Source organism: Ochotona princeps, chromosome 10, assembly GCF_030435755.1.
Source record: "Ochotona princeps isolate mOchPri1 chromosome 10, mOchPri1.hap1, whole genome shotgun sequence".
Lineage (NCBI taxonomy): Eukaryota > Metazoa > Chordata > Mammalia > Lagomorpha > Ochotonidae > Ochotona > Ochotona princeps.
The window spans coordinates 44,172,158-44,178,157 of NC_080841.1; positions in this window are offsets into that span (position 1 = coordinate 44,172,158).

Genomic DNA, 6,000 nt, shown 5'->3' on the forward strand with positions numbered 1-6,000 from the left:
CCTAGATGTTTTTACCACTCACAGTGCAAGGAAAAAAATTTAAATAAGATTAACATTTTAAAAAATCGATGTTGTGAATTTTCCAAAAATCCAAATTTATTCAAAAGACTGTTCTTTATTTTGAAACTATTTCTTTTCTACTTCTTTGAATTTTTAAGTAATCTTTTTACAATACAGAAATAATAATTTGGCATGTCTTTAAAGACTTTAATGTCCTTTCGTGACCAATGAATTAGTAAGAAGGCACTGCTAAACTGATCATGGATAATTGAAAGGGTTTATGGTTTTGTTGGCATCTTGATACCGTGTGTGTGTGAGTCCTTAGCATCCATGCGCTGCACAGCTGATGGCTTGGTCCAGAGGTCCAGGAAGCCTGTGACGAGTGTGAGCATCGCCTGTGAGCTTGTAAGACATGCAGAGACTCAGGCCACATCCCTGACTGGCAGCCATATTAACAAGCTCCCCAGTGATTATATGCACATTAAAATTTAAGAAGCACTATTTTAGGAGAGAGAACAGCATGTGTAAAGGCTGGTGGTTTGAAGATCCTTTCCAAAGCAGGAAGAGGCAAGGCCCCACGTCGAGGAGAATGATCCTGATGCTGAGAAGGCAGACAGGAGGTTGTGAAGATCTGTGTGGTCCCTTTGCCCCATACTTCCTCGTGGTCATATCTTACTAAGCTGTGACCCCTAGTGCTTAAAATGTCCAACTACTTGTGGAAGAGCCTCCAGCACAGCTTTACTGCTACGGGACAAAAGTCTGGGGCCTCATCTGTACAATTAGTGGGACGCTAGGTGGGCATTGCATCACTAATAACAGGTTATGGTGAGTCTCCAGAGTGGCCAGCTGAGAGTCTGCTTTAATAAGGCTCAGATACCGAAGGATAAATGTTTACCCTGAGTCAGGGTGCTGCTCATGTCGTACTCAACTGTTTTGATGTCTCAATTAGTCTTCATCCTACACCTGCGTGAGAATAGTACTGAATGTATAAACGGCAGCAGATGTTCTTTCGGTGCTCATTAGAATTTAAATTAAAATATGCACTTTCTCTTGTATCTGTTCAAAGGGAAAGAACACCTGAGGTAACCGCATCAAACAATCCAGAACACAACAGGATAGAGTCTCCCCCACACCCACTGCTTCCTACAGTACTATGATCATTTTTTAAAAATTTGTTCTACCAAATACACTTGGAGTTAATAAAGTTGTGGGGACTGTATTCTTTTTTGTATTTGTAAACGTCTGAGATAGAAACTATTCAATATTTTTTGAATGAGCAAATTAATAATATAGAAAGAATAAAGATAGCTGAGTGACTTCTTTGTGACCTGTAGTCCTAAGGCCATCAGTTGTTAGAGATTATGTGTCTCCTGAGGTTTTACTTAAACTCTGGTGTTGTGTGCCTGGCAGGTCAGAATATTTGACATTTGTGGGCACTACTGGTGTGACATCCTGTTTGTCACCAGGGTACTGTTTTCCGCAAAAGAAATAAAACCTGTAGAAATGACAAAAGTGTTTTCCCAGATCACCACGTAAGTTACTTGAGAGGCATCAGACTCTGTCACATTGTTGGATCGGAACTGAATGCTACTGAAGTGTGGCCCTACCTTTAGTTTAAACTATATTGATGTCTGGAATTCAGATGATGGAGAGAGAGAGAGAAGCAGGAGTCTTGGTGGGCTAGCACCCTACGCTGGCTTCACGTGATGATTGAACAGCGTTCTTTTAAAACAATTACTGTGGTTTTATTTATTTGAAAGGCAGTGTTACACACACACACATACAGAGAGAGAGAGCGCGCGCTTTCATCTGCTGGTTCACTCCTCAAATGGTTACAATGTCCAGAGTTGGCTAGGCCTAAGCCAGGAGCTTTTTCCAGGTCTCTCATATGGGTGGTAGGGACCCAGGGACTTGAGCTATCTTCTGCTGTTTTCCCAGGTGCAATAGCATAAAGTTGGATGAGAAGTGGAGCCACCCACACTTGAACCGATACCCATATGGGTGGGATACATGTCAGGCAGCAGTTTTACCTCCAACATCCATCCCCTGAAGAATGTTTTTGAGAAGCTCTCAGTCATGACGTCCCTGGTGCACAAGCTCAGCTAACGAGAGAACCTGGACTGCAGGAGGGAACAAGAGACTGCATGTGCAGCAAGATGAAGTCTGGCATCCAGACTCACTCTCTAACTGCTTCCTAGATATTTCTAAGTCCTGCTCCTTGACAGAAGCATCCGGTCCTTAACATCCTGTTTTCACAGGATGTCCAGCTAACTGGACACTGAAGCCTTGAAGAAAACCTGAAACCTTCTCCTTGCCTAGCTTGTGCTAACATTCCAGCAATATCTGAAATGCAGAAATCCGTGAGAACACAGATTTTATAAACCAGTGACTTCAGGTCAACTTTTTGTTGTTGTTCTTAATAGGACTATTCCATGAGTACACATTTGAGACAGTTGCATCACTTAACCACCATAAATTTAGCCCAGGCATGACATTCTATGGAAAAGTGTATAATAAGATTCAACATGGAAAAGTTTCAAAACACATAGTGATACTGGAGAAAATGCTGATCTTAATTTGCAAGGCCAATTGTCAAAAAAGAAACAAAACTATGGACAAAATAGGGTAACAGAGTGACATTAGGTTCTGGATATCTGAGGAAAACAGCTATTTCAGAAAAGATATACCAAAGCACCTTTGTGCATTGGGAAGGGCTTTCAATGAGAGTGTTGTGGTAGGGGCATGTTTTGTCCTAGTGATTTAAGAGGAGTGTTAGAATGAGTGTGTCTCACATTAGAACATCTGAGTTTGATCTTGGGCTCCAGCTCCCAATTCAAATTTCTTCTTAAATGCAGCCCTGGGAGGTAGCAAATGATGGTTCAAGTATTGGGGTTCCTACTCTTTACCTGGGAGACCTACACCGAGTTCCTGGCTCACAACTTAAGCTTTTGAAGAGTAAGCCAGTAGAGGAGACCTCTGCCTCTCTACCTCTCAAATAAATATAACTGAAAATAAATAAATAAAATGTCTTGGCTTATATAATAATACAATCTTCTGGATTTGGGTCCATACTTCACAACACAACAACAACAACAACAACAAAAAAAAACAATAAGTATCATGATGCTTCCCATGTGTCAGCAAGGTAGAACCGTGTGTCAGCAAAGCTGCAACACCACATCCCGGGATGTGTCCTCAGCTGGGTGAGGACTGCAGACCAGGAGGCAGTCTTGGCAGAATGCTGTCAGCCAGGAGGGTGTGGTTTGTGGCAGAGTGACACTGTCCCTCTGCAACACTGTAGCCAGTAGGTAAGTGCTGCTGGACTCAGCCTCTCCTGAACTGTATGTAATTTCTGGATGCCAATCTTCCCTCCGTTGTACCTTCTGTGATAACCTAACCCCCACTCATCATATGAACTGCCCCCCAATAATCAGATACTTGCAGCCTGAAGCAAAAATGATAATCAGAGCTCTGCTCCTGCTGCTTTTATTGCACAGGTGCCTCCCTCCAAATGGACAGCTCTTTTAACCATTTGTTATCACCGACTCCCCCCTTTAACTAGAAATGCCATCTTTACTGCACACGAAATTCCTCTCTGTTTTCCTGATTGTTTGAGACCTCTAGAATAGAGAGATATTGATCCATAAACTGAGAGCCCTATAGATAGATCTGCCTTTTTCACAACAACAACAAAAAAACTGCTGTGTCATTTTCCCCCTAGATTTCGCTACTATCACAGCACAGCTCTGTGCCTTCTGTCTCAAGTATTTACAAGTGATTGATTACATGACCTGAATTCTGCAATTGTTCCAAATATGTTTTCTTTTTACTGACTTCTTTCTCAATTTCAGGAAGAGACATGAAAGAGAAAGAACACATCTCATTCTGTATTGTTAGTATTAATCTATGTGAAAGAAAAAAATGTATAGGCTTGCCTTATACCCAAATATATTCCATTGTGGAGAATAAAGAGCACAGACATTTTAGAAACACCGCAAGAATGTAGGTTGTGATATCTAAAAGCAAGTTGATTGGTTAGTTCTTCTAAGACAAGGAAGCCCTGTTATTTCATTACTCAGTCAAAGCATCAGAACTTGGCAGCAGCATTATGATAGTGGCTGTGAACCCATCTCTGCTCATCCAGAAATAACCAGGGGAAGTAGGTTAGCTCTTACTGAAATACTCTTACAGCTACTACCTGCCTGGTATGTACACATACCATATGGGACTTACCATCTATTTTTACCAAGCATATTTTTTCTACTCTTGGCTTGGGACTTTCTGTGTGTTTACTCCTTATTTACAGAAAACTGTCTCTACTGCTATGGATTTTTAAAAATCTTACCAGTATCATCAAATACTCCTGGAATGTTCTACTTCTTTGAACATTTTTCTTGTACACATGAGAATGATCCAGGATAGCTTACACTTCATCTTTGAATAATTCCATTTTAGCTTCCTCTGGCAGAAGGCCATCCTGCATTCACTGTCACTCAGGTTTCCTGAAAGTGCCCCCAGCAATGCACGGAGTACTGCTCATTATGTGCATTCATTGGCCTTTCCTTTTATCTGAGGTCACCAGAATGCTTTCATCTGGTTTGTTTTATTGTGAATATAAAGGAGCATGTGTTATTTTAGGATGATAAAATTATCCTAGGGAAGTAAGTAGCTTACTGTAAATACTGTGCAGGTCATGGCTGGTACTGTGGTGTCCTGACTCCAAATTTCCAAGTAGATCATAACTAAGTGATAATCACAAAACTTACTAACTGGATTTCTTGAAAGGATTTTCTTCAGAGAAGCATTTTGACAGTCTAATTTTAGATTCAAGTGTTATTAGCATTATCATACTTCAAGTAGTTGGCAAGTTCCGTGTAGAAAACATATTCTCACCTCAAGGAAGATTCAAATGTCCTTTGCATGATCTAAAGTCATTCCAAGGGAATGAGTGTGTGGTTACTTACTACACTGAATATGCATATTTAACATGCATGATTTCCTTTGAGGAAAATGAATATGTGTTAGAATAAGCATACGACCCAACCACTGTATTCCTGGGTGGGAGTTAAAAGCAATGAAAATGCAGTCTCTAAGACATACTTGTGCACAAATGTTTCTAGCAGCATTATTCACAACAGCCCAAGGTGGAAGCACCCCAAGTGTCCTCTGAAGGCTGAATGAATAAACACATGAGTAAGAAGCAGAACAATTGGGAGAGAAGAGGATAGAGAAAATTCTACAGGGGAGATGGCCTTGTTTTGAAAGATTAAGAAGGGATGGAGAGCAGGGGAAGAAACAATGATATTCCAGCATGAGGAAATAGCACAAAGAATTAAGAAGGCAATTGCAAGGTTATATTAAGGAACAGAAAGTAATCTGGTGACGGAGGCACGGGATACAGGTAGATGAGTTGCAGGACAATCTGAAAGCTGCATGCATGAAGTCTGAGCTTTATTCTATAGGCAGTGGTAAGACACTGGAGTCCTCTAAACCAAGACACAATCAATTTTGCATTTTAGAGAGATCGCATTAGCAGTGAGTAACAAATATACTAGAGGAGTAAGGACTTGGAGGAAGAGACAACGATGCAGCAGCCTAAGAGGACAACGATGATAGAGCTGGAGCTAAGAAGATGTGGGAATGGACAGAGGCATTTAGGAGGAAGTAGAAACCCATGTGGGTGGGGAGTGAGTAGGCTCAGGGAGCAGCAGACAGCTCCCAGACCACTGGCTTGGCTTCCTATCAGAGTTGTTTGTTCTCCACTCCTATCGCTCAACCCCCACCCACTCTGGATGCCTTGGCTCACAATCTCTCCCAATTTTAATGCTTCTCGGGCCTGTTCTTCTCTCCCAGTGACCAAATGCTTGCCTTTTGTGGTATCCTCAGCTCCTCCCAATGCAGCAAGCATTCTGGCTCTTTTCAGATGTCCTCTAAATGTCCTTCACTCCCATTCTAGCCACCACATTTCTTATTTATCCCTTCATAGTTCTGCATTTCAAT